Genomic DNA, 10230 nt, shown 5'->3' on the forward strand with positions numbered 1-10230 from the left:
GCCTTCACCTGTGGACAGTCATGTGTCAGTGACACGGGGACAGCAGTGAGGTGTGCACTACTGACCCAGGTCACTCTGAAGTCATGCAGTGCAGACTTTCAGCATGGTTGTGTTATGTGTGTTATGTGCAGGGTTCCTGTGGGCTCCTTAAACGTCTCAAAAACATTAATTACATTAAGGAATGTGGACATTATACCTGAAAAAGCCTTCAAAAGTCTGAAAATGTGATGGCTGAGCCTGGAAGTTCTGTGTATTACAGCTCTTGTCAGGAAAAGGGAAAAAGTCATTTAAAAAATAAATCTCAAGAATGTCTCAAACCCACCTGACATGAAGAAATGACGACGGTGATATGAGCTGGTCGTGATGACATCATACAACATGGAGGTGGTACCCAGGTTAGACCCCTGGCTGGACTACAAACATGCTGTTGACCCCCCAAGTGGATTTTTTTCCTCTTTCACAAGTGCTGTGGTTTTGTTTGTTTAAGAATTTTCTGATGGGACACTGCAGGATTTCCTTTTCTTTGTCAGAGGTCCTGGGAAACAGGCTGAGACATTGGTCTGAATTTTCTAAAAAGGTCTCAAAAAGTCTTCAATTGAACTAGAAGAAACTTCCAGGAACCCTGATGTAAACTCATTGAACAGATAAAATTCCTGCTCTGTTCTAAAGGGAGTTGTCTTTTCTACATCAGGTGATGTAGAAAAGATTTTTTTGTTCATAGTGGTTTCAGATTGTGTCAGTCATGAAAGTAAAAATCTTGTAAATAACTGTGTTGCAGAAATAAAAGTCTCTTCACACTGGAGAAATGAACAGGTGTTTTTCATGTCTGTTTTCACATATTAGCATAAGACCTAAAATAACATTGTTTCTATGAGCTATTGTCAAATGAACTGTTATCTGAGTGGAAGATTCATGCATTCATCTCTTCACTCAAGTTCTGGCCCTTCATTTAAAAAGCTTTGACTCAAAGACACATTCTTGTCAAATATGTTAAAACTTTCACTGCTGGACAGTAACACATAATGAAAAATGGGTTCATAAATTCAAACAAACTCTTCATACTTTCATACTAAGGAGCTACCACGTTTACAGTGCAACAACACAAGAAAAATGTGACCTGCTGAGGATGTTTAACCTAGAAAGTCAAGTTTATATCCAGCCATCCATATCCTTCACCAGTTTGATCCTTTGTGGGGACACAGAGCTGCAAGAGTCTGGCTACTGTTGGGCTAAGGCTCACCCTGGACTTCACTTATATCACATGCACATGCAATCAGACTTACAGGAAGAGAAGGGGGGGGGTCAGGGGTATGAAGTGGCTGCTTATCAAGAGGGGTCTGGTTAATAGTGGGTGGTGAGAGCACTGGTGGTGCCTACACCAGGGCAGCAGGGGCGGGTGGGGTGTAGACGTGGGAAGCGAGGGCGGGTGGGACGTAGACGTGGGAAGCGAGGGCGGGTGGGACGTAGACGCGGGGGCTGGGAGCGAATGGTGCGTAGAGGTGGGCAGCGAGGGAAGGGGCGGGTAGCGCCTGCGGGCCATACAACGCCGCTTGCGGCTTTAATTATTATTATTGTTTCTAACGGCGTCTTTGAGCTCAAATTTGACCCCCGCCACATACCCGAAAACTCACCAAAATTGGCACACACCTGGGATAAATTGAAAATGAATTTTCGGCAAAGAGAACGTCACCCCCCCGAAGTCGATGACATCACAGCGAGCGTTCCCGTAAAAAAAATGAATGGGCCGAAAATCGCTTATGGGGCCAAAAAAAAATATTTTGAAATACAGGTATGAAACCAAAACACGCGTGTTGGAGATATCCCAAAGAAGTTATAAAATCATTATGGGATAGCCACACGACTAACGGCTTGGCGGCCATTTTGTGGCGAACACAGAGAAATGGCGATTTTCGTGTTTTTTGACAATATGGGAAAACGACACTTTTATTTGAGCGATTTTCACGAAATCGGACACACATGCCACAACCTTGATTATACAATAACCAAAGAAGTTTTGTTGACCTTTGACCTTGGGAAGGGGCGGCCATCTTGAATTTTCATAAAAAAGCACCTTTAGCAACGGATACAAACGAAAACTCGTCCTAGGAATTTTTATCGATCTTTTTGAAACTTCTCGGGCATCAATGGCAAGCTACTATGGACAAAATGTTGGAATTAGAAGTTGTAGATTTTGAAACGCGTGCGCGTGGCGAATTCGCAACCGTCGCCATTTTAGCTAGCTCGCACATATTTTATCGGAATGTCGTTAAAATGAAATATACGATTCCCTGGCCCACACTGAACAAAACGATGTCACATACGACAAAATCGATAAAGGAATGTGGCCGTGGTAAACAAAAAACGATCGCAAAAAAAAGTGCTGACTCGGCTAAAAAAAAAAAATTCGGATTTTTTTTTTATGAATCGGCTAGCGAAACCCAGATAACTTTGTCGGGTATATCCAAAAAAAGTTTTGAAATCATTACGTGATGGCGACACGACCTACGGTTTGGCGGCCATTTTGTGCCAAAATCGGCCATTTTGAGTTTTTCGCGTTTTTACACAATATGGAAAAAGGAACTTTTTTTTGAGCGATTTTCACGAAATTTGACTTGCATGTCCGTAGCATAAGTCTACAATTACCTCTGGAGTTTCGTCGACCTTTGACCTCGGGAAAAGGCGGCCATCTTGAATTTTCTATAAAAAACACCTTTGCCACTGGATTCAAACGTAAACTTGTCGTTGGAATTTTTATCGATCGTCTCAACACTTTTTGGGCATCAATGGCAAGCTACTGTGGAAAAAATGTTGGAATTAGAAGTTGTAGATTTTGAACGGCGTGCGCGTGGCAAGCTAGCAAAGTGGCGCACTGTTATAACTCCCATGCATTTCAATACAATACAGTGAAAATTGAATGCATGCATTCATGGCTGAAACTGAATACATTGAAAAACACTGGTTCTGGACATATAAGGAATGTGGGCGTGGTTAGCATAAAACCACTGTTGCTAAGGACGACAAAAAGTTTACTTTTACCGATTTGTCCGAAACTGACGTCAATCTGTTCGTCTTCTCAAGGGGAACAAAACATAAAATGGTTGCTATGGAGATAAAATAAACAAAAAAGCCGCCATTTTGGAAAAAGTGGGTTTTTTATCAACTTATGGCATATAGTTCTCATCAATGGAGGAATGTGTTTTTCTGAGTCAGTTGATGATGCCGATCGCTATGCTAGCACTTTTAGCCACTTTAGCATAGCTAGCATAGTTAGCATAATTAGCATTTTAGGCAATGTGTTTTTCTGAGTCAGTTGATGATGCTGATCTCAATGCTAGCACTTTTAGCCACATTAGCATAGCTAGCATAGTTAGCATAATTAGCATTTTTAGTAATGTGTTTTTCTGAGTAAGTTGATGATGCTGATCGCTATGCTAGCACTTTTAGCCACATTAGCATAGCTAGCATAGTTAGCATAATTAGCATTTTAGGTAATGTGTTTTTCTGAGTCAGTTGATGATGCTGATCGCTATGCTAGCACTTTTAGCCACATTAGCATAGCTAGCATAGTTAGCATAATTAGCATTTTAGGTAATGTGTTTTTCTGAGTCAGTTGATGATGCTGATCGCTATGCTAGCACTTTTAGCCACATTAGCATAGTTAGCATAATTAGCATAATTAGCATTTTAGGTAATGTGTTTTTCTGAGTCAGTTGATGATGCTGATCGCTATGCTAGCACTATTAGCCACATTAGCATAGCTAGCATAGTTAGCATAAGTAGCATTTTAGGTAATGTGTTTTTCTGAGTCAGTTGATGATGCTGATCGCTATGCTAGCACTTTAAGCCAAATTAGCATCGTTAGCATAATTAGCAAAATCAGCCTTGACTAGCTTTTAATTTGCGGGCTGTGAGGGCGGTGAGGTCGGCGGTGGTGCGTAGAGTTGGGCGTGGAAGGCGGGTTGCGTCTGCGGGCCATACAACGCCGCTTGCGGCTTTAATTATTCTTCTTCTTTCTTTCTTCCACTTTGAGCCAAAATTTGACCCCCACCACATACCCGAAAACTCACCAAAATTGGCACACACCTAGGATAAATTGAAAATGAATTTTCGGCAAAGAAAACGTCACCCCCCCCACGATGATGACATCACGGCGAGCAATCCCGTCAAAAAAATGAATGGGCCGAAAATCGCTTATGGGGCCAAAAAAAAATATTTCAAAATACAGTTACGAAACCAAAACAGGCGTGTTGGAGATATCCCAAAGAAGTTATGAAATTATTATGGGATGGCCACACGACCTGCGGCTTGGCGGCCATTTTGTGGCGAACTCAGAGAAATGGCGATTTTCGTGTTTTTTGACAATATGGGAAAATGACACTTTTGTTTAAGCGATTGTCACGAAATTGCACACACATGCCAAGACCCTGATTCTACAATAACCAAAGAAGTTTCGTTGACCTTTGACCTTGGGAAGGGGCGGCCATGTTGAAGTTTCTTAAAAAAGCACCTTTAGTAACGTATACAAACGAAAACTCGTCCTAGGGATTTTTATCGATCTTTTTGAAACTTCTCGGGCATCAATGGCAAGCTACTGTGGACAAAATGTTGGAATTAGAAGTTGTAGAATTTGAAACGCGTGCGCGTGGCGAATTCGCAACCGTCGCCATTTTAGCTAGCTCGCACATATTTTATCGGAATGGCCTGAAACTGAAATATGCGATACCCTGGCCCACACTGAACAAAACGATGTCACATACGACAAAATCGATAAAGGAATGTGGCCGTGGTAAACAAAAAACCGTCGCAAAAAAAAAAGCTGACTCGGCAAAAAAAAATTTTTTCGGATTTTATTTTTAAGAATCGGCTAACGAAACCCAGATAACTTTGTCGGGTATATCCAAAGAAAGTTTTGGAATCATTACGTGATGGCGACACGACCTACGGTTTGGCGGCCATTTTGTGCCAAAATATGCCATTTTGCATTTTTCGCGTTTTTACACGATATGGAAAAATGAACTTTTTTTCGAGCGATTTTCATGAAATTTGACGCACATGTCCTTAGCGTAAGTCTACAATCACCTCTGGAGTTTCGTCGACCTTTGACCTCGGGAAAAGGCGGCCATCTTGAATTTTCTATAAAAAACACCTTTGCCATCGGATTCAAACGTAAACTTGTCGTTGGAATTTTTATCGATCGTCTCGAAACTTTTTGGGCATCAATGGCAAGCTACTGTGGAAAGAATGTTGGAATTAGAAGTTGTAGATTTTGAACGGCGTGCGTGTGGCAAGCTAGCAAAGTGGCGCACTGTTATAACTCCCATGCATTTCAATACAATACAGTGAAAATTGAATGCATGCATTCATGCCTGAAACTGAATACATTGAAAAACACTGGATATGGACATATAAGGAAAGTGGGCGTGGTTAGCATAAAACCACTGTTGCTAAGGACGACAAAAACTTTACTTTTACCGATTTGTCCGAAACTGACGTCAATCTGTTCGTCTTCTCAAGGGGACCAAAACATAAAATGGTTGCTATGGAGAAAAAATAAACAAAAAAGCCGCCATTTTGGAAAAAGTGTTTTTTTTTATCAACTTATGGCATATAGCTCTCACCAATGGAGGAATGTGTTTTTCTGAGTCAGTTGATGATGCTGATCGCAATGCTAGCACTTTTAGCTATGTTAGCATATTTAGCATAGTTAGCATAATTAGCATTTTAGGTAATGTGTTTTTCTGAGTCAGTTGATGATGCTGATCGCTATGCTAGCACTTTTAGCCACATTAGCATAGCTAGCATAGTTAGCATAATTAGCATTTTAGGTAATATGTTTTTCTGAGTCAGTTGATGATGCTGATTGCTATGCTAGAACTTTTAGCTACATTAGCATAGCTAGCATAGTTAGCATAATTAGCATTTTAGGTAATGTGTTTTTCTGAGTCAGTTGATGATGCTGATCGCTATGCTAGCACTTTTAGCCACATTAGCATAGCTAGCATAGTTAGCATTATTAGCATTTTAGATAATGTGTTTTTATGAGTCAGTTAAAGATGCTGATCGCAATGCTAGCACTTTTAGCCACATTAGCATAGCTAGCATAGTTAGCATAATTAGCATTTTAGGTAATGTGTTTTTCTGAGTCAGTTGATGATGCTGATCGCTATGCTAGCACTTTTAGCCACATTAGCATAGCTAGCATAGCTAGCATAGTTAGCATAATTAGCATATGCAGTTTTGACTAGCCTTCATCAAAAGTGTGCGGTGAGGGCGGTGAGGGCGGTGGTGCGTAGAGTTGGGCGTGGAAGGCGGGTTGCGTCTGCGGGCCATACAACGCCGCTTGCGGCTTTAATTATTATTATTATTCTTCTTGCACACTAACGGCGTCTTTGAGCTTAATTTTGACCCCCGCCACATACCCGAAAACTCACCAAAATTGGCACACATCTGGGATAAATTGAAAATGAATTTTCGGCAAAGAGAACGTCACCCCCCCGAAGTCGATGACATCACAGCGAGCGGTCCCGTAAAAAAAATGAATGGGCCGAAAATCGCTTATGGGGCCAAAAAAAAATATTTCAAATTAGAGCAACGAAACCAAAACACGCGTGTTGGAGATATCCCAAAGAAGTTCTGAAATCATTATGGGATGGCCACACGACCTACGGCTTGGCGGCCATTTTGTGGCCAACTCAGAGAAATGGCGATTTTCGTGTTTTTTGACAATATGGGAAAACGACACTTTTGTTTAAGCGATTTTCACGAAATTGCACACACATGCCAAGACCATGATTCTACAATAACCAAAGAAGTTTCGTTGACCTTTGACCTTGGGAAGGGGCGGCCATCTTGAATTTTCATAAAAAAGCACCTTTAGTAACGGATACAAACGAAAACTCGTCCTAGGGGTTTTTATCGATCTTTTTGAAACTTTTCGGGCATCAATGGCAAGCTACTGTGGACAAAATGTTGGAATTAGAAGTTGTAGAATTTGAAACGCGTGCGCGTGGCGAATTCGCAACCGTCGCCATTTTAGCTAGCTCGCACATATTTTATCGGAATAGCCTGAGAATGAAATATGCGATTCCCTGGCTCACACTGAACAAAACGATGTCACATACGACAAAATCGATAAAGGAATGTGGCCGTGGTAAACAAAAAACGATCGCAAAAAAAAGTGCTGACTCGGCAAAAAAATTTTTTTTCTGATTTTATTTTTAAGAATCGGCTAACGAAACCCAGATAACTTTGTCGGGTATATCCAAAGAAAGTTTTGAAATCATTACGTGATGGCGACACGACCTACGGTTTGGCGGCCATTCTGTGCCAAAATATGCCATTTTGAGTTTTTCGCGTTTTTACACAATATGGAAAAATGAACTTTTTTTCGAGCGATTTTCACGAAATTTGACTCGCATGTCCCTAGCGTAAGTCTACAATCACCTCTGGAGTTTTTTCGACCTTTGACCTCGGGAAAAGGCGGTCATCTTGAATTTTCTATAAAAAACACCTTTACCACCAGATTCAAACGTAAACTTGTCGTTGGAATTTTCATTGATCGTCTCACAACTTTTTGGGCATCTACGGCAAGCTACTGTGGAAAAAATGTTGGAATTAGAAGTTGTAGATTTTGAACGGCGTGCGCGTGGCAAGCTAGCAAAGTGGCGCACTGTTATAACTCCCATGCATTTCAATACAATACAGTGAAAATTGAATGCATGCATTAATGCCTGAAACTGAATACATTGAAAAACACTGGATATGGACATATAAGGAATGTGGGCGTGGTTACCATAAAACTACTGTTGCTAAGGACAACAAAAAGTTTACTTTTACTGATTTGTCCGAAACTGACGTCAATCTGTTCGTCCTCCCGAGGGGACCAAAACATAAAATGGTTGCTATGGAGATAAAATCAACAGAAAAGCCGCCATTTTGGAAAAAGTGGTTTTTTTATCAACTTATGACATATAGCTCTCGCCAATGGAGGAATGTGTTTTTCTGAGTCAGTTGATGACGCTGATCGCTATGCTAGCACTTTTAGCTATGTTAGCATAACTAGCATAGTTAGCATAATTAGCATTTTAGGTAATGTGTTTTTCTGAGTCAGTTGATGACGCTGATCGCTATGCTAGCACTTTTGGCCACATTAGCATAGCTAGCATAGTTAGCATAATTAGCATTTTAGGTAATGTGTTTTTCTGAGTCAGTTGATGATGCTGATCGCAATGCTTGCACTTTTAGCCACATTAGCATAGCTAGCATAGTTAGCATAATTAGCATATGCAGTTTTGACTAGCCATTATCAAAAGTGGGCTGTGAGGGCGGTGGTGCGTAGAGTTGGGCGTTGAAGGCGGGTTGCGTCTGCGGGCCATACAACGCCGCTTGCGGCTTTAATTATTCTTCTGGTTTCTAACGGACAGTTTGAGCTCAAATTTGACCCCCGCCACATACCCGAAAACTCACCAAAATTGGCACACACCTAGGATAAATGTGAAATGAATTTTCGGCAAAGAGAACGTCACCCCCCCGAAGTTGATGACATCATGGCGAGCGTTCCCGTAAAAAAAATGAATGGGCCGAAAATCGCTTATGGGGCCAAAAAAAAATATTTTGGAATACAGTTACGAACCCAAAACACGCGTGTTGGAGATATCCCAAAGAAGATTTGAAATCATTATGGGATGGCCACACGACCTACAGCTTGGCGGCCATTTTGTGGCGAACTCAGAGAAATGGCGATTTTCGTGTTTTTTGACAATATGGGAAAACGACACTTTTGTTTATGCGATTGTCACGAAATTGCACACACATGCCAAGACCCTGATTCTACAATAACCAAAGAAGTTTCGTTGACCTTTGACCTTGGGAAGGGGCGGCCATCTTGAATTTTCATAAAAAAGCACCTTTAGTAACGTATACAAACGAAAACTCGTCCTAGGGATTTTTATCGATCTTTTTGAAACTTCTCAGGCATCAATGGCAAGCTACTGTGGACAAAATGTTGGAATTAGAAGTTGTAGAATTTGAAACGCGTGCGCGTGGCGAATTCGCAACCGTCGCCATTTTAGCTAGCTCGCACATATTTTATCGGAATAGCCTGAAACTGAAATATGCGATACCCTGGCCCACACTGAACAAAAGGATGTCAGATACGACAAAATCGATAAAGGAATGTGGCCGTGGTAAACAAAAAACCGTCGCAAAAAAAAGTGCTGACTCGGCAAAAAAAATTTTTTTCGGATTTTATTTTTAAGAATCGGCTAACGAAACCCAGATAACTTTGTCGGGTATATCCAAAGAAAGTTTTGAAATCATTACGAGATGGCCACACGACCTACGGTTTGGCGGCCATTTTGTGCCAAAATCTGCCATTTTGAGTTTTTCGCGTTTTTGCACGATATGGAAAAATGAACTTTTTTTCGAGCGATTTTCACGAAATTTGACTCGCGTGTCCCTAGCGTAAGTCTACAATCACCTTTGGAGTTTCGTCGACCTTTGACCTCGGGAAAAGGCGGCCATCTTGAATTTTCTATAAAAAACACCTTTACCACCAGATTCAAACGTAAACTTGTCGTTGGAATTTTCATCGATTGTCTCGAAACTTTTTGGGCATCAATGGCAAGCTACTGTGTAAAAAATGTTGGAATTAGAAGTTGTAGATTTTGAACGGCGTGCACGTGGCAAGCTAGCAAAGTGGCGCACTGTTATAACTCCCATGCATTTCAATACAATACAGTGAAAATTGAATGCATGCATTAATGCCTGAAACTGAATACATTGAAAAACACTGAATATGGACATATAAGGAATGTGGGCGTGGTTAGCATAAAACCACTGTTGCTAAGGATGACAAAAAGTTTACTTTTACCGATTTGTCCGAAACTGACGTCAATCTGTTCGTCCTCCCGAGGGGACCAAAACATAAAATGGTTGCTATGGAGATAAAATCAACAGAAAAGCCGCCATTTTGGAAAAAGTGGGCTTTTTAGCAACTTATGACATATAACTCTCACCAATGGAGGAATGTGTTTTTCTGAGTCAGTTGATGATGCTGATGGCTATGCTAGCAATTTTAGCCACATTAGCATAGCTAGCATAGTTAGCATAATTAGCATTTTAGGAAATGTGTTTTTTTGAGTCAGTTGATGATGCTGATCGCTATGCTAGCACTTTTAGCTATGTTAGCATAGCTAGCATAGTTAGCATAATTAGCATTTTAGGTAATGT

Source organism: Oryzias latipes, chromosome 1, assembly GCF_053564925.1.
Source record: "Oryzias latipes strain Hd-rR chromosome 1, Olatipes_Hd-rR_3.1".
Lineage (NCBI taxonomy): Eukaryota > Metazoa > Chordata > Actinopteri > Beloniformes > Adrianichthyidae > Oryzias > Oryzias latipes.